A 20,077-nucleotide genomic window follows, 5' to 3' on the forward strand; every position below is an offset into this window, starting at 1 on the left:
CGCGGATACAGCCTCAGCTGGGGTACTGTGTCCAGTTTTGGGTGCCACATCTCAGGAAAGATGTGGACAAAATGGAGAAAGTCCAGAGGAGAGCAACAAAAATTATTAACGTCTAGAAAACATGAGCTATGAGGAAAGATTGAAAAAATTGGATTTGTTTAGTCTGGAGAAGAGAAGACTGAGAGGGGACATAACTATTTTCAAGTATATAAAAGTTACTACAAGGAGAAGGGAGAGGAATTGTTCTCTTTAACCTCTGAGGATAGGACAAGAAGCAATGGGCTTAAACTGCAGCAAGTGTGGTTTAGGTTGAACAGCAGGAGAAACTTCCTAAGTGTCAGTGCAGTTAAGCACTGTAATAAATTGCCTACGGAGTCTGTGGAATTTTCAGCATTGTCTAACTTATTCTTAAAAATCTCCAAACACCTGTCAGGGATGGTCTAGATAATACTTAGTCCTGCCATGAGTGCAGGGGACTGGACTATATTACCTCTCGAGGTCCCTTCCAGTCCTACGATTCCATGACTCTTTGATTAATGTCACTTTAGATCATAATACATACTGAAACTGTTATTGCATGGGCTATGTCTACACTCAGAACTAGGGGGTGGTTGCCAGGTCTTGTAGACATATTTGGGCTAGCTCTTGCTGAGCTACAGAGCTAAAAATAGTAGTATACAGTAACTCCCCACTTAACGTTGTAGTTATGTTCCTCAAAAATGTGACTTTAAGCAAAACGATGTTAAGCGAATCCAATTTCCCCATAAGAATTAATGTAAATGAGGGGGTTAGGTTCCAGAGAATCTTTTTTCACCAGACAAAAGACTATATTATATATATATATATATATATATATATACACACACAGTATAAGTTTTAAACAAACAATTTAATACCGGTACACAGTGATGATGGTTGTGAAGCTTGGTTGAGGTGAAGGAGTCAGAGGGTAGGATATTTCCCTTACTGTTAAATGATGAACTAGCAATTGGCTGAGCCCTCAAGGGTTAACTCTCTCACTCTGCCAGGCAGCAGGAATGGAGGGAGATATGCGCATTTCCCTTAAGTATACTGCCTTGTTAATTAGATCAGCTTGCTGAGACCACAGCTGCTGCAAGCTCCCTCCATCCTGAGCCCTGTTCTATGGAAGGTGGGGTAAGCGGGGTGCAGGAGCAGGGGGGAGGGGGATACCCTGACATTAGCCCCCCTCTTCCTTCAAGAAGAGTAAGTGTGAGCACATCTACGCAAGCTGGGAAGCACACACCTAGCACCAAGTGTATACATAGTCCATGTGTGAGGTGACAATGGCACTGAGTAAGCACCTGACGATGGCATCTTCTATGTGCATGTCTGTGTGAGGAAATCTCCTGGTAATTGTTGCAATAGCACAATTAAGTGTGCTTCTCTATTATTTATGTCATGTCAACCATCCTGGTTTCCTCAAGACAGTAGCTACTATGCAAGGCCCAGATTCCTAGAAATCCCAGGCAATGTGCTATCATAAGGATACTAAAGAAAAGATTCTGGATATTTTTTCTTCAGACTTGAAGACTAATTATTAATGAAAATAAGTTTTTTAGACTTTCAGATCATGTAAAGGTAACATATTTTAGATTATCCTATTTGGTTTTAGCTGTATATTCCCTGTAGTTAGAGTCATGAAGCAAAAACCTCACAAAATACTTTGAATTTTTATCCCATAGACTGTTAGGGACACACCCCTCCAAAGAATGGAAACACAAAATGTGGCAGCGGTCTTGAAAATCTTAGAAGAATTAAGAAGAGAAATAGTGCAAGGCGAGTAATCAGAGTGACTCCCTGCCAGGCTAAAAGTTGGTAAATGAAACATTACAGGTATTTCAATCACTGTAATTTCCTAGATGTAGAGAACTCTTCTGGCATTATCAGTAATAAAACACAGCTAAAGGTACGCGTTCAGGTTTCCATGGTTAAAATGTGATTTTAGGTTGATGAATAGGTAGTTTGTATATGTGGCATAGGGCAGCAGGTGGCATGTTTACACTTGAAGGTATTATTCTTATTGGATTTATTGTTCCAGAGAAAACAATTACTAGGATAAGAACTGCAGAATTGTATCTCAGAAAAGATTATTTTCATAGTTTGACAAAACAGATTGGAAGAAAGGCTCAGTCGACCTAGTTGCAACAAAAATATCAACAGGTAAAATTCTACACATCTAGTACCTACCAATAAAATCTCCTTAAAACAACTATCACCATTCATTTTGATGTGTGATCAACTGAGCCTTACTCTGAAGATTTACCTTCTCTTCAGGAGGAAGAAAGGGAAAACTAGACAGAACATAACAGAAATTAAGTTCACTTGTTAACTGGAAGAGAGGATGATGTAGCAAGCAGCAACCAGCTGCAAAATAGACACTATAGGGCAATAGCTCCTGGAAAGGGAATTCATATAAGAGGGCAGCCGTGTTATAGGGAGAATTAGCAGGAATCAAGCAGCTAAAAAAAATGCTCCTGAAGAAGGGGCTGTTTTTATATTTCACACCACTGCTGTATCATACTTTTTCCCAACAAGGATATTTCACCATCCTTATGGAGTCATTTATATACCCTTATCAAATGTATCCCCTTTCTATGATCTTATGGAGTATAACTACCAACCTGCTAAAAATTTCAAAGCTCTCAGTACTCAGACTAATGAATCTGGTTGAAAAAAATTTGATGAAACAGTTTTCCCAATTGAAAAGTGCAGTTTTGTTGAAATCAAGATGTTTCTCAGGAATGTGTTCATGTCAGTGAATAAGTGTCAGAACAAAATGTTGCAACTTTCTCATTTTGTTTTCATAGATTTTGTGTTGTCAAGGTAACAACATTTCACGTTGTCTATTATATTAAATATCAAAATATTATATGGATATATTTTATTTAATATATATGATAATGTTTCAATATAATTCAAATTAAACATTTTAGTGTTTCTAAATCAAAATGTTTCAAAATTTTCTTTCTTTGAAAAGTTTCAAAATTTCAACTTTCTGTTGAAATGAAAACAAATTTTGAAATGTCATCATTTCTCACAGAACAGAAATTATTTTCTGACCACCTCCACAAATGAACAGCAGATAAACAAGTGCACCTTGGATGAAATTTTATCAAATGTGTCCAGATTGTTTAAGGAAACTAGATGCTGTTAAAAATCTACTGATTATTTTTCAAAAAGTCTGTAGTTTACAGGGATTATGGCATGGATTGCTGGTTGTAGCTGTTTCAGTCTCTTATTTATACCCACTGCAGCCTGGGATGATTCTGCCAGACCTGCAGGTAGATAGGAATCTTAGCATAATGAAATGCTGGGGAGATGTTTAACATACACACTCTAATGTGAAATTGCAGGGATAATATCCTGACCCCAATGGCAAATCACAGGGTTTTCCCTTTTATCACGCCCCTATCTGATAAACACATACGGCCCACTCTTCTCCATCCCTCATTTAGCAGCAAACCTCCATCCATCCTTCCCATATTGTCCTTCATAAACAAACACCACTTCTGCATGCAAGATCTGTTTTTCCAATGGAATGAACTCCTCCACCATACAAGATGCAGGAGTTTAGAGATGGTGGTCATTAAGAAATTTAAAACACGAAATCACAGTCCTCAACTGAAGATCCCCCTGCAAAGCCACCATTTTGCTTAAAATACTCCCCTGTATGCAGCAAAGCAGGTACAGTCCTAGCCTGACCCCACTGACTGATCATACCTAAGGAGAAATTTGGGGGGGTCTCTCCACCTACTTTGAGAGCCACTTCCAATATACTATGTTCCTGCAGTTTAGGGTCAGAATGTGGGTGCCTCCATCATAAACTGTGGGTCACACTCTGCTGTCAGTAAAAGCCCTAAAACTCTATGGACTTAGAAAAATACAGGAGTAATCTAAAACAGAATTTGTTCCAGTGGTTTCCTGAAGTCTTTTATACACCGTGCTTTGGAATGTATTTGTCTCCTTTCATTTCCGTCTCTCTCTGCAGAGTTATGCTAGTAAAAAGCTTTAGAAAATATGTATTGTTGGCAAACAATGACTGAATGTATTAAGTGCCACCATGTTTGAAAGACTTGTCTGGGATGACTACATTGAATCATCAAAGTCAATGTAGTTACACTGGTGTAAAACTGATGTGAGAGGGGAATCAGGGCCAGCATGTGTACAAATGTCAGAACAGTAGAAAACTTCCTGTCTCTTATTCTTTTATTTAGATGGCTATATATATATATTGCAACTGAATTTTGGGCTTGAAAAGTTACAGGATTGGCAGCCTTTGTATTCTATTTAGTCATAGTACAGTTAGAAGAATTGTCAAATTCCCCTGTCTCCCCCCATCATTGTGAAGTCACACTCTTCTCACAGAACTACCTCAAGGAAATGAGAAAATAGTTGACTCTCCATGCTTATCCCATCCTTGGATTTTCCGCCAAATCTTCCAACCCAGACATCAGTTACTGCTAGCTGTGATGGTGGTCTTTGTCATGAGAACACCAATATACTAGCAACTAGACTGAGACAGCAAAACTCTGTGCTCAGTCACCCAAATATTGGCAGATAGTATTGATTTTTAATCATTACTAACCTGGTCTAGATTTGAATCAATGACATAGCCGAGAGGTGGAGAGTTTCCATATACCATTACCATGGCCTAAGCAATATAGTTTCCAAGTCAATAACTATCATATTTTTATATTATATATATATACATACACACACACACACACACACACTTCTAGTCCACAATGGACTCTATCTATAGTTTTGATCTTATTCCTTTATCTGACATGAAAAAAACTGTATAAACTATGATATAATGTTCCCAACTGAAAATATGAATGTATTTTTTCATTGAAGGAATGGAATTATGTCAAATATACATATGGCAGTGTCATATCATGCAACATATTTAAAACACTGTGGACTAAGATTAAACCACTCCATTAAAGTCCATGGAGTTTTACTGGTGATAAATATGGATTATTGCATTTGAGGGGCTTGCAAGTCAGCAGAGAAACTGGTTTGTATCTCTGCTGAAAACAATCATGCTACTCACATTTATTCTCAGTTAAGAAAATTGCTGTTACTGTAGCTGTCCCAAATTAAGTAAAGTATCCATACAACTCACAGACAAGGTCATTTTGCTGTCATCTGAGGCTTCACAATGAATTAAAGAGGTCTTTTAAAAACTGAGCTGATAAATTAACTGAGTCCTTTCAGAAATACAGGCATGTTAACCGTGTGATGCAGGAATGTTCCAGGATCCCAAATATACATGGGTTCTTGTAATTTATAAGAAAACTAATGAGTCTGCAGGAAAATATTAGCCACTCATATCGAATATTTACAGAGTAGAGCAATTTTTCTTCCTTTAACTACAGGTCAGGTAGTCCTGAATTAGAAACAGAGCATAGAGGAGTCCATTATTCCCCCACATGCACAACTTCCTGGGTTTGGCTGACTTTACTCAACCCAGCAAGATCCCAAAATATGCAAGAGAGAGGTATATTGAATGTGAATGGTCAAATTAAAAATATACATATTAAAGGTAAAGGTGATCTGAAAATCTTTTTTTAAAATTCTCTCAACTCCAGTTGTATATGTTGAATCTCCCAAATTGGACGGTAGGACTGGACATCCAGCACTTATTAGATACAAAATTTAGTTTTTTTTCCAGGTCCCACAACATCCATCCTGATTAAGTTTCTGATACTAATTCTTCAATGATGGCCCCTCATACACTGTAATGGCATTCTCATCACCCAGGACTCCATGCTGGAGCATGGAGGAGACATTTAAAACAGGGAGGTCATGTAAGTATAAGCTATTAATATTTTGTGGGGGATTTTTTTTAAAGATATTAATACCATTTAAGATATTAAAAAGTGATATTAAAACTTTGCAAACCTTTACCTGCTATTGGTACCGGAAAATGTTAGATTTTTTTTATTATAGCTAAATACTGTATACATTATTAATTTATTAAAAATTATATAATAAGCAGTATTTTTTAACTTATTTTAAAGAGCGCTTATCTGATATAGGCAGAATAGTATATATAGATATATAGTCCCTATTTTATTTAGGCTAAATGTATTATATACTATAAAAAGGAATATAATATATATGTGTGTGTGTGTGTGTGTGTGTGTGTATTTATATATATACACACACACACACACATTCATTCACACATTATAATATTAAAGATAATCTTTTATAAGCTTTTCAGTATGAATCAATAATAATTAACATTTTTGTAAAGTTTTACTTACCCTACCATGAGTAAACATCTTGGATGTAATCCTGCCCTTGACTTCAGTGGGCCCAGGATTTCATCCCATGTTGCAAGCAGGGCTCCATGACAGAAGGCATATCAACAGCACAGTGGACACTGTCACATTATACAGGAGCTGGAGCCAGCAATCCAAGAAAGGATGGACATCACGGAACCTGAGAAAAGGAGGAAAAAAACGGTAAGTTTGAACTTACAAGAAATGCATTTATCAGTGTGGTCTGTGCATGCATCCAGAACACACCATTGCTGATAACATTGAAGGTTTCTAAAACATTACCTTCATTAACTTTATTGTAAATATCCAAATTCAACTAATGTTCAGTTGATTCAAGCAAAAAGCCATTTATCTGTCCCATGACCCACTAAGGCAACTATGGCCCATGGGAAAACTGCAACTTGACAGACAGACGTAGGATAAAATTATTGGGTACAGGCAGCAGAGTGACTCAAATGTTCACAAGTAATCCCACTGATTGGAACTGCCACTTGAGAAAGGGACCCCAAGGCCCAATTTTGCCTTCAGGAGCCAGTCGTACTGTGCCTTTGTGTAAGGTGACTATTACAGCAGTCGTGTACTTGTGGCACCTTAGAGACTAACAGATTGCATCCGAAGAAGTGGGCTGTAGTCCACGAAAGCTTATGCTCTAATAAATTTGTTAGTCTCTAAGGTGCCACAAGTACTCCTGTTCTTATTACAGCAGTGTCTCTGAGGCTCATCATGCACCAGTTAAGGTCAGAGGAAAAGATCCCATTGACTTCAGTGATGCAGGATCAGGCTTTAAAAGACTGACTAAGATTTAGCTAGCATAAATCTGGACCAAGTGGGTCTCATCTCTTTGTTTCCTCCCCATTCCAGTGATGTCTCTCTCGCTCTCTCTCTCTCTCTCTCTCTCTCTCTCTGAGACTGTTTTTCCTTTTATATGCAAACAGTTCCTGCATTTGGAGCTAAATGAATTCAGACCTGGGCTCAATCTGATCTCTATAGGTAACTGGTACCGGGACTTGAGTCCTGCCATTCTGCGGCCCGCACCTAAGAACGTTTGCCATAAGTCACTATTTATACATATTGAACTAGATTCTGCCCACAGTTACTCGTATTGAGTAATACCTTAGTCTCACTGATTTTAATGAAACTACTTGCCGAGTAAGGTTCTACTCAACACGAATAAGGCGTAGAGGGACATGGCAGATCTTGATCCTGGATTAAAATACATAAAGTCAGGGTGAGTCAATCAGAAAACCTTCTTTAAGGAAATGATATTTGAAATCCAGGCTGGGTTGCTGCTGAGCTGGCCATCCGTAGTTTTGTTTGTGGTTGGTGCTAATATGGTCTGCATGAAGATGCAGGAAAATCAGTTTAAGTATATACAGGCTCAATTGATTTGGGAGCGCACAGTGTTCACAACTAGAATAAAGACATACATGCTTTGTGTGTGTCAGATGAGAGACAAATTACACTGAAAAAATCTAAACCGATATGATGTACTTGAAAATCTTCTGGGACAACATGAACATTTTTCAGACACTGATACTGAAAAACATTTTATTACGAAAGGGGGGAGTATTTACGAATGCTGTTGGCTGTCTTTCTGTAAAGCATACTGCTGATGTGCCTTCTGTGAGTGATCATTCACGGATACCCTCTTTGATTGAGTAGAGTTGACAAAGTGGCAGCTATTAATACAGATGAACCATTTATTAATGAGAGACAGGATACGGCATCTACTCTTTGGCAAAGCAAGCTCCAAACAAACCATGAACGTAAAAGCATAATAGATGGAAGCAGCAGCAGCAGTTGCATAGTCCATATGCATGCAGTACTCATGAGTCGTTGTAAGAATAAATTTGTTTTAAAGTAGGATCTAGATTTCCTAATCCCCTCCCAAGAAATCATCTTAGAATTAATCATGGCTAAGAGACATTTTAAAAGGATCTGTAACTGTGAAATAACTATATTTGGTATTTAATTGACCCATGGAACTAAGGCTTTGTTAAAGCTGATTTCCTAAGAAAAGCTGGTTTCTGAAGACCATGAAAAACAGATGGATTCTGGGAAGGAATTAAGTGTCTGCTGGTAGGGGGGTGATGGGTTGCTTCATTAATAAAATTTGAACAGCAGGACGCTGCTAATGAATAGGCACCCTAGAAGTTGCATACTAAATGTATTCCATCAGGCACACACACACACACACACACACACACACACAAAATCAGCTCTAATTTTATTGACAAGTTGAGGGATTCTACAAAGGGAAAACTTCCCAAAGAAAAGTGAACGGTGGCTGCATAAGGTACTTTTATAAAGCAGTGCACAAACCTTTGAATGCAATGTGGCTCTCCACAATAGGTGTTCTGGGTTTTATATTATATATCTTTTCAGGCTTTAGTTTTCCCAACGTTAACTCTGAGTTCATTGATATTCTACACACTTTAAAAGACATTTGGTAACTTAAACTACGAAGACTTTCTTGACAGAGGCATGACAATATCATGACAGCAAAGTGAAGATTCAGGCCCCAGTTCAGCAAAGCACTTAAGCATGTGCCTAACTTTAAGCCTGTGTTTACATCCATCCCTATTTAGCAAAGCATTTAAAGCACATGTTTGAATATCATTGATTTTACAGAGACTTAAGCATATGCTTAGCTGAACTGATGTGTTAGTAATGATCATATCTGGCACGTTTATATTACTGATCTTAAAGCACATTGCAGACACTAACTGGCCTCAAAACAACACTTGTAAAGTAAGGTAAGTGATACACAGGAAACAGTGCATCCACCTCTGCAGTTATTTAACTGCATACAGCTGAGTTCGATGTTAGCAAGACACCAGGTTTAAATATCTCCACTCATAAAAAAGTGCTGGGAGTGGGGGAGTAAATGACCACTCTGATTCTACATCTGATCCAATGATACCTCAAGCATCACAGTCTTCCTCAATACCATATAAGGCATAGATTCAGTGTTGACTGTGAAGGAAAAGTGCCACTTATGTTAAACTCACAGTACCACTTCCTGTAGCATGCAGAAGTCCCTTGGCGGTTTTCCATCTAAGTACTGGTGCAGGGCAAACCATGGTAGCTTGAGAGATCTTACAGGTTCATTTCATTTGCTCTAACCTGATATGGTGCAAAGCATATTGAAGTCAATGGAGATACGACAGTTTGTACCAGCTGAGGATATGCTCCATGATAGTCACCTAAAGTTTTCTCCTTACAATTCAAATGCAGGAAGTGAAAGAGACACTCCCAAACGCGCTTTGTGAATTCTGCCCAGCTTAAAACTGCTCAGGAGCTGGATAGCTATGCAGGCTCCCTGGCTACATACTCAAGGAGGCTGCACTATTCTGAGGGGATACTTGCTCTTTGAAATGGCTTCACAAGGAACGATTTAGTGCATATGGCCACACAGAACATCTTGAGAGCATGCTCAATGCATCCCCCAGTATTCTATCATGGGAACAGGGTCAGCTGTAGTACCATCTCGAGTGAAATGATATAATTTCTGATCCTTGACTCAAGGAGTGCTATCAGGAAGAAGGCCTGAAGAATCCAGCGAGGCTTTGGATCTCTCAGGGGATGGTAAGAGATATAAGCAGAATAAGGGATACTTAGATATGTTAGACCATTTTTTCTCTGGGCCACACGTGCTTTGGCTGAGGCTTCATTCCAAAAAACCCCCATAAAACAAAACAAAAAAACCCAAACCACACCCTAGACTGCTGTAATATTCATTCATTGACTTGTTGCAGGGTTTAAATTTAATCTTCTCTCAAAGCCATTTGCATGAGCGTGCACAGTCCTAACTGCAAAGGTGCCACTCAGATCCTTGCCCTGGCTCATTTAATTGTCTCTGTGCCAGGGCTCTGGCAAGAAGTTTTGGGAACCCTGCCCTTGATACATCAAGCTGGATCCCACCCCATGTTGAATACACAACTTCTGGTGCAAATACTCAAGTCTGGGAGCTTAAAATGTGCTTTCACCAAGCACGGGAGCAAATAAAATTTGATCACCATGAGTACCCAGTGTATTTTTGGATGCTCAAAAAACAACATACAGATAGTAGTAGTGAATCATCTGTTTACAGAAAACCAGCACAAGAGGGGCTGGAGGCCAGCCAAAGCAAATTTGTTTTTAAATTTGAGCAAATATTTGCTGACATGTTTTCTGCAGTTATCACCCAGCACTGCTAAAACATGTTTGAAGAAATCATTACTTTGGAATAACAGGAGCAGAGATGGGTTTTATCCAGGAAGTCCAGCATTCACCATGGCAATAAAGGCAATTATGTAATTTATTGTTTCCTCAGCAACATGGTAGTTTTTAAATGGAAAGTCTAAATCAGGGCTGGAGAAGTGTTAAGAGTTAAAGGGCATGAAACAGATTGGTTTTTGGAGTATTTGGAGCACAAAAAACCTGAAGTTACCTAGTAATCTTCTTATATAAAATTTATTATAAGATCTCATCAGCATTTAATTAACTAAGGGCTTGTCAATACATAACAGTCAATCTGGGATAAAACAGGATGTAAATTGAATGCAAATTAGCTATTTGGAAGCTCATATTTCAGAATAAAAGTGTTTTATTCCAAATTATCTTAATCCACTTCCAAAATGAATTAAACTACATCAGAATAAGACACTCTTATTCCAGAATAGAAGCTTCTACACATGGAGTTAATCAAGAATACCTCCCTGTGTAGACAAGGCCTAAAACCATATCAGTTTAAGTAGTATACCCTTCTTATAGCTCCATATGCTCCTTTCCCCTGTAAATAAGAACGAAAGGGGAGGAGTTATGATACACAAGATGAACCAGGTCCTTACTCACTCATACGCTGCTCCCCATATTAGGCCACATTCGGTTGCTAGATAAGAGCATTGACAGGGTCAGGAACAACTCAGCCTAATCCCACAGATATCAGCTTAGTCCCTCAGCTCCACACTGCATTCTGAGTTGTGTTGACTCTGACTCAACTCTTGCTTCCTGCAAATTAACTCTCTGCACTTCCCTTTAGAAGCAACTTGGGGGAAGAGGGGGAATAGTGAAGTATTGAACTCATCCACATTATCACATGTGGCAATGTTTCCTGTGAATTAGGTGGGTTGTCTATGGGATCATGCCATGCAGGGCAGCTGCTCCCCCAGTCTCATCTTCATCATGGCCCTTTCATTATGCATATCTGCTAATGCTCCTGGTAGATGTGGTAGAAATGATGACTGCTATTGTCATAGGGTAGCCCCACCTGGAGCACCCTCCAGCAGCAGGCTACAGCACAATTTGTGGCTGCCTCAGTTTCCCCTTGGAATTCACCTGTATAAATGAATGCTGCCTCTCTTTGCAGCAAATTCAAACCTTTCTATTATAAATGGTCACAGACCACAGATCACTCCCAGTAAAACAAGGTTATAATGCAGCAGCTATTCAATCCCACTCAAAGGTCACAGTTTCTTTAGCCCCTGCTCCAGGGCCCCACTCTCCAGGCCTCCTACCCAAGAGTTCCAAGACCCACTTCTCTCCCACAGCTCCCCAGTCAGTTCTCCTGCAAGAGGGCTCCCAGCAAAGCTTCACTCCGCCCAGACCTCCTCACCTGTGAGTCCTACCACTGCTTAAGGGAACCTCCCTCCAGAACCAACCTTTGCTTCTGGGCCCTGTCTTACACTGACCATGCTGGTTCTTCCCCTCATTCCTAGGGGCCGGGCCACTGCACCAGCCTTCCTGCAACTTGGCACTGCTCCTCAGCGCTAACCCATCCTTCAACAGTTTCCTTAGAACTCATCGCCAGCAGCTCACAGTTACTGCTCTCCTTCTGGTTTCCTGCAGTTCCTTCCTTCAGGCGACTCTCTGCTGCTCTTTCTGTCTCTCCTTTGTTCCTAGGCAGCTCCCACCCATTCCCCCCGACTCTTTCAGTCTGCTCTCTAGGGCCCAGGTGCCTTTTTTTAAGCCTAACTGGGGGTCAACTGAACAGTCACAGATGACCTGGACTCTTCCCCCTTAAAGGCCCAGTGTCACCCCGTGACAGCTGCATACTAGCAGGGAACAGTACTGCATACCTACCCCTCACCTCTCTGCTGCCACCCTGGACTCGTTTACAAGTCATTCACTCATGGCTGCATTTTCATAAGAGAACCCTGATTTGAGGTGCCGAATCCAAAAAGGGAGTCACCCAAAAATTAGTGCTGTCTTTTGGAAATGTCACCCTTCACCTCTGTCTCTCAGTTTCCCTACCTATAAAATAAGGAGAATATTTAACAAGTTTTGTCATCTTTGGTTGGCAGGGACTTATACATGTTGTCTTTGTGCCATGCAGCTGAGGGTAGTGTACAGGTATAGACATATCTATTGCAACTGTTGTATCAGAAACTTTTTAAAAAGCACATGTCCATATATATAGAGAGATTTTTTTAAGCTTGTAGGATGCCTTCTTTCAACATTAAAAAGTAAACACATTTTTGAAAATCTAGTGAGTTCTTTATTGATTTCCACAGTTAGGAAACAGCTGTAACAGCTAGGCTCATTGATTCGGACACAGAGGCAAAATGAGGACCTATACATGGATGGATTTTAGATGGCAGGCCACAACTTTTATTAAATTTAAACATAGGGGAAGGATGCTACTTGTCCATGACCCGTACTCTCCCATATCAGGCATTTAAGTGGTTCCAGTTCGGGGGCTACAAGCTTATTACCATATAAAACAGAGCACATCGTTCCCCACAGGGTGGCAATCCCAGGATTCCCAGATGATATAATATCACCATGAGCAGGGGGAGAGGCGTGGCAGCAGTCCTGACCCAAGCTGCAGCATCTCAAGACCTGGTGACCCCATCAGCCTCCGCATGTGGCCCTTAGCTTCAACCCTCAACCCTGTTCAAGTAGGGAGGGCAGGGGAGGCAACAGCATGGAATCCCTCCCTAAGCAGGTTCCATTAGATGTCTGAACCCTAATGCAGGCGTACAACTCCCACAGCAGCAGAACCTCCACCCCTGGGGAAAGGGGCCCTGGAATTCTTACCTGTCCTCCTTTGCATCCTGACTGCTACTACTGCTGGAATGGAGTCAAAAGAAGCTCTACCTGGCCCTGCTCCAGATTAAATCCTGGGGCTGTGGGATGCTGGCCAATCAACACTTTTCCCCTCTGTCTGGCCAATATGTGACACAGACTCCCACGTTGGGGAAGAACTATGTGGGGCGCTCACCACATGGCTCCCCACCTTGCTGCTGGAGTCGTCCCCCCTCAGTTGATCCCATCAAGTTCCCCCACCAGTTGGAGTGGGTGGGTGGTATGTCTTCCGTCTTTGCTGTTTTTAAAAATCTTGTGCACACTTTTACACCAATGATTTTAATTTGGCATATAAGGCTGAAGGAATTCGGACTTCTGAATTTTCATTTTAAATACATATTATATTTTCTTATTTATATTCATTTTTGTGCCTGAACAAAGAATTATAAGCAGCTCAGAGCTGGGTTCCCTTAAAAAAAAAAGCATCTGACTTTCACATTAACTCCTAAAAATATGATTTGGAGAGGCTTGTTTAACACTGTGAGGAAGCTGAACATATTTTAGAAAACCCATCCTGAAGTCAAGTACAAGAACAATAGAGCCCCCCCCCAAAAAAAGCACAGTACCAGTGAATGAGTAGCAGTACCCCAACCGCCCACATAAAGCAGTGATTTTACAAACACCTACACACAGACTTAACTTTAAGCATTCAACAGAGCTACTCACATGCTTCAAATTAAGCAGTTGTGTAGGTGTTAGCTGGGCTGAGGTCAAAGAGATTTAATCCTGCTTTGTGTATAATACCCACTGCTAACGTCACACTACAGGGACATGAAATGTACAAATTCTGCACTGTGGACCAAACTCTGATCTCATTTGCACCACTAATTCTGGAGCGTACATTTCAATGAAATTCAACAGGATAACTCCGCTTACACTCATCACTGTAATATAGCATTTAAACAACTGACATACAGAATGATCCATTTCTTAATGCTAAATAAATGTCTGAAAAACTACTTTAAAAGAAATCATACATTTGGATCTATTTAACCATTTAGTTAATGTTCACATGTGTATATAGAGTCACATGCTGAAATAAACATATTCCATGCTTTTGTATGAACTGAAGGTGTTCTTCCATTCTAGTCCTGTGCCTCGTTGTTACGCGCTGTTCAACAGTTGCCAAACATTACTTCAAAGGTGGATGTATTTCAGCAGTTGGTAAAGTTTCTTCTATGTACTGGGCCAAAGCCTGCAACATGACTCATAGGGTCACTAACAAAGGCCCTGATCCTGCAACCAGTTCTGTACAGAATGAATATCAGGCTCTGCTGAAATCACTGGGGGGGTTCCACTTTCATGGATCTGAGTGTAGAATCAAGGGCCATAGTTTGTAAATTTTTAGGATCATTTGAGATGGAAACTGCTCCCTAAATGTAAAATTATCATCATTATTTCAATGTGCAATCACTGAAATAAAGAGCAGCATTTATATCACTATGAAGAACTGCACTGCATATACAGGTGCACATATATTTGCATGTATCAGGAGCACCGTGCTTTGGCATATTGTTACAGATTTAGTGAAAAGTCACGAACTGGGAATTCACAGCATGCAGTTTTCAAACACTTATTACTTCATTATTTCTAAAGCAAATGTAAAAACACTTCTGTCTCCGTGTAAACAGAGTCCATGACAAGTTTTAAAAATAAGATACTTTTGCATTATCCATATGCAAAGAAAACATCTCAAAAATGTCTTAACTTATGAAAATCACCCTTCTCCCCACAGCTGACTATTCCCAAAAGAGAGGCATGTACTTTCACCATACTTCCAGGGAATATTTTGCATTTGGACTGAGAGCAAGCATGAGAATTTTCAGCCTGGGAGTTGTGACAATATGCCTTCTCCTCAACAATAAAAAAGGGAAATCTGAGGGGAACCATAACAGGTACTTAACAGCGGAAAGAGGCAGCAAATATCAGCCAGTAGCGAAATGGCTACTTTAGAGCTGCTGCTGCTTGTTTCTAGCAAATTGAAAGGCTATCCCCAGATAGCCATGCCAGATAAACTGTTCCTGTAGAAAAATAACCTTAGACAAGGGACAGACCCGTAAATCATCAAGGAAGAGGAATCTGGGGCATGGAGCTGTTTCTCACTGTTGAGCATATTACCACTATATTGAAAGGTTATATTGCCCGACAATTACAAACACCTAAAACCAAATTTTTCCCCCTCAGCCACGATTACAACCCAACCCCCAATGCTGGCTTTACAAGTTGCAGCATCTTGTAATGATAAATAGCTTCCCAATAGGGGTGCTATAGTATGATTATGTAGAGGAACTTAGAAAACTCTACTTTTAGGAAGTGCCTGATGAGAAAGGACAGAATATATGGAGAAAGGAATAAAACCTGAATGTTATACCGTCTTGGCGCTCTGTCTCTTTAGACTTGCACACAGAACATGGTGGCAGTTTTTGATGTGAACTCACTTCTAAGAACATTCCAAAAAAGAAAAGGAAAGAGTAAACAATCATGGTGACATCCCAGTTCCTGTTCCTGAGTAGATGGACATGTAAGAGGGGTATGTATAGCAACTGGACATTCTGTAGATCACAGTAGGAAATCTAAATAATCGCAATGGGACTGGATATAAAAGGAAAACCAAAGAAAAGCCTCCACAATATTAGCAGTAATGAGCAAAGGTTGCCAAAACACAACAGCACCGGGATATACTTAGATTGTGAGCACTTGGGGCAGGGACCATCTTTGTGGTGTGTGCTCATATGGCACCTAGCACAGTGCAATAGGATTGGGCCCAGTACAGACCCCTGGGGGACACCACCATTTACCTCTCTCCATTCTGAAAACTGGCCATTTATTGCTACCCGTTGTTTCCTTTTTTTTAACCAGTTACCAATCCAGCTATGCCGGCCCTCTCTGTGCCATATGTTAGAGCAGAGGTACAGGGCAGAAGGAGTCACTCGCTCATCATGCATCAGTCTGTACAGATGGCTCAGAGGCTGTTTATAATTGTGGAGTACAGGGGAGGACTGAGGTTTACTACAAAGAAGGACTTGTAAACAGGAAGAGCATGTGGCCCTGGGGGCAGGTTTAATAGTGATGCCTGGTGCACTCGGGAAGCAGATATAGCTGGTTAATGAGGGGTCCCTGCTCTGGCGCCCCTGTCTGTGGCTGGGATCCCAGCTGGTACATACACAGTGCTGGGTCACAGGGAGCACACATCCAGCACTTTCTGACTCTACAGAGGATGTGTGGCTTGTCGAGTCACTGCTGAGCTCCATGGGTTGGAGTAGTTCTGGGTGCTGGATGTGACCCTGGATGCTAAATAGCCTTCCCACCCATGCCCTTGCCCCACCTTCCTGTCTTGCTGTACACCAGAGTCAGCAGCTGGGATTTGTTATCTAACATCCTATAAGGCCCTACAAAGAATCAAGGGGAAGGAGCATAAACAGATGAATGACTCTGCCTGGCACAAGCCCCTCTCTTTCTCCTAGAGTGGAATCTGATTCTGCACTGACCCTGTGACACTCCCCCAATCACAAAGGAGAAGGAAAAACGCTCGCTACAGATAATGTCTAGTGAAATGACAGTTACACTATGAATAAAACTACTGGACCTAACTTTCTGGGCCAAAGTTAATGGGCGTTTTAATAATAAAAGTACCAAACAAATATATGAGGATTGTTGGGCATTCAATAGGTGAACTATAACACACAGTTAGAACGCCACATGCCATTGAAGTTAGTATGGATGCAGAAGTTGAAAGAAAAGGAAAAGCCAAATGAAGTCAAAACTTTTAGACATGGAAAAACTAGTTATGGTTGGAAAGTCACATGTCCAAACATGGATTTAGATTTATGTTATAAACTTAAGGGTAAAAAAAAAGACAGTAGGTCAGTGGTGGGCAACTTGTGGCCCGCGGGCCACAGGTTGCCCACCACTGCAGTAGGTATTAAAAATGAAGTGTACTTGTATATAGATGAAAAGTGGAATCAGTTTTGTCAAATATATACAGATGGGTCCAAATAAGACAAAACAGGAAGAGTAGGGACACAGCATATTGTAAATCAAAATTTGGAATTAGTACATCTAAAAGAATATTCGATTTTGTAGCTGTCATGACAGCCAAACAAGTAGCAATTATGCTAGCACTAAATTGGATCTGGGATGTACGCCCAGCAGTTGCGGTCATTTTTTTAAATTCACTCTCAGGCCTTATGGTGATAAAAAAGCATGTCTCAATATGCAGAAGTGATTTAATCAAATAAATTATATTTCTATGAACAGAATGAGTACAGATGGAGATATGTGTAGCATTAGCTTGGATCCCAGTGCATACTGGGATAATAGAGAATGACATGGTGGACAAAGCAGCTAAAAATGCCATATGAAATGGAAGGATTGACATAGAAATACCCTTCAGTAAACAGGTATTTAAAATCCTAGTACAGAAAAACATTAAAAGAGGAATGGCAAAAAAATTGTATTAATGAAAAAAGGCAATTTTTTTAAATTGTGCCCTAGAGTTGAGGCTGAGTATATACTTCTGGGCCTGGATAGGGGGAAAAAAAGTGAATTTGTTCAGGGTACTAATTGGTCATTGTGGCTTAAACAAAAATCTTTTTTTGACTAAAACAGACACCAAGGAGGACTGTGTGCATTCTGGCAGGTAGACGAAACAATTGATCACCTTTTATTGGTATGTAAGAGCTTTAAGAAATAAAGGGAAAAGCTTTCAGAGGAATTCAAACATCTTCAAACATCATAAGGTAAACAAAAGTTACAGCATGTTATTTAGTACAAATATTGGGGAAATGTGGTAGTATTAGAAAGGTGTTGTTACATTACCTGATGGACAGAGAACAGAGGGCGAGAATATGAATCACTAAATATAGGAATTATAGTTGGTAGCTATTATAGACTATTCAATTAAGTCTGCTTTGCCATTAAAAGAAATGATAGGTCGAAGGGAGTGATTGGGACAGGCTGTGCCTGGGAAAGGGAAGCCACAGTGGAGTGGAACTAGTTCCTGTGGTGTGTCCCTGGAGCAAGGGGCCAGTTTGGGTTGCCAATTTTGGTTGGACCTATTCCTGGAGGTCTTATCACACAACATAATCTTTAATTAAAGATTAATCTTTCATTCCTGGAGACTCCAGGCCAATCCTGGAAGGTTGGTAACCCTAGGGCAGGTACTCAAGGCTCCAGGAAGGGAGCAGAGCTGACAAGAACTAGGGAGCTGCCAGGAGCATGCGCGTCAGAGACCCCAGGGAGTGTTGGCCCTGAAGCCTGAAAGAAGGGAATGAGATAAAAGACTGTTTTCTCTTGCCTTTGTTAAATGAATATACCTTCTCAAAAGGAGATGGGTACAGCAGCGAGTGTTAGGAAGCTGGGGAGAAGTCCTACCCTGTGACAACATCCCTGCAGCAAAGCTGCTAAAAGATTACCAAGTCATTTTTGAAGAACTGGGATTTCTTCCAGAAATCCTTATGAGAGGAGACTCAAAGAGCTTGGCTTTTTTAGCCTAACCAAAAGAAGGCTGAGGGGAGAAATGATTGGACATACGAACAAATAGATATAAACTAGCCAACAACAAGTTTAGGTTCAAAATTAGGTGAAGGTTTCTAATCATTAGAGAAGTGAAGTTCTGGAAGAGCCTTCCAAGGGGAGCAGTGGGGGGGGGGAAATGTCTAACTGGCTTCAAGACCAAGCTTGATAAGTTTATGGAGGGGTGATATGATGGGACTGCCTACAATGGCATGTGTCCCATCGGCAACTGCTAGTAGCAAATATCCCTAACAGTTGGAGACTGGACACTAGATGGGGAGGGCTCTGAGTTACTACAGAGATTTCTTTCCAATCTATCTGCCTGGTGGGTCTTGCGCACATGCTCAGAGTCTAACTGAATGCCATATTTGGGGTTGGGAAGAAATTTTATCCCAACCCCAAATATGGCATTCAGATTGACAGAGACCCTCTGGGTTTTTTGCCTTCCTCTGCAGGGTAGGGAACAAGTCACTTTTAGGTTTAAATTAGTGTAAATGGTGAATTCTCTGTAACTTGAAGTCTGTAAACCATGATTTGAGGACTTCAGTAACTCAGGCAGTGGTGTTATGCTTGGGCCTACTAGGATGTAGGCGATCCAGGCTAAATTCTCCCCTCTGCCTGATGAGGAGAAAGGAACTTAAATCTCCCATGCTGCAAGTGAGAGCCCAAGCCACTGGGCTATGGGATATGCTGGTATGGAGCTTTCTCAACCTGTTATCTTGAAGCTATTCCACTTTTTATAAATCGACACTGGAGCAGAGCCTTGAACTTGGGTCTCCGACATCCTACATAAGTGTCCTACCAACCAGGCTATATAGTCAGTCTTGATGTTTTCCTACCTACATGACTATCCATTGTCATCATGAATGATTATGACTAACAGTGGATAGTCATTGGGCCAAAAAGCTAGGGAGAATGATTCTAGACCCTTTTAGGGAGTGCATTAACCTGTTAAGGGTAAGACTCAGGTCCCTGTTCCAAAAACTATTTATTTATAATAAGTGGAACAACTTCAACAAGAAAGACTGAAAATGATCCATACCAGGATATCCCATAGCCCAGTGGATAGGGTATTCTCCTACAACACAGGAGACTCACAATCAAATCCCTTCTTATGAGGCAGAGGGAAGAATGAACTAGAGTACTTGATGCATTGAATATTAATGTCAGCAGCAAGATGT

General features: G+C 40.6%; 1 long non-coding RNA gene across 3 annotated transcripts in view; it reads right to left on the reverse strand.

Moving 5' to 3' along the window:
- The window catches only part of LOC112058734 (uncharacterized), a 467,231-nt gene that overhangs the window by 295,111 nt on the left and 152,043 nt on the right, over nt 1-20,077 (reverse strand). For all 3 annotated transcript variants that reach the window (XR_010601232.1, XR_010601231.1, XR_010601233.1), the window contains one exon: nt 6,297-6,474. This is a non-coding gene — a long non-coding RNA (uncharacterized LOC112058734). The remainder of the gene's footprint in view (nt 1-6,296; nt 6,475-20,077) is intronic.

The sequence above is a fragment of the Chrysemys picta genome, chromosome 5, assembly GCF_011386835.1.
Source record: "Chrysemys picta bellii isolate R12L10 chromosome 5, ASM1138683v2, whole genome shotgun sequence".
Taxonomy (NCBI): domain Eukaryota; kingdom Metazoa; phylum Chordata; order Testudines; family Emydidae; genus Chrysemys; species Chrysemys picta.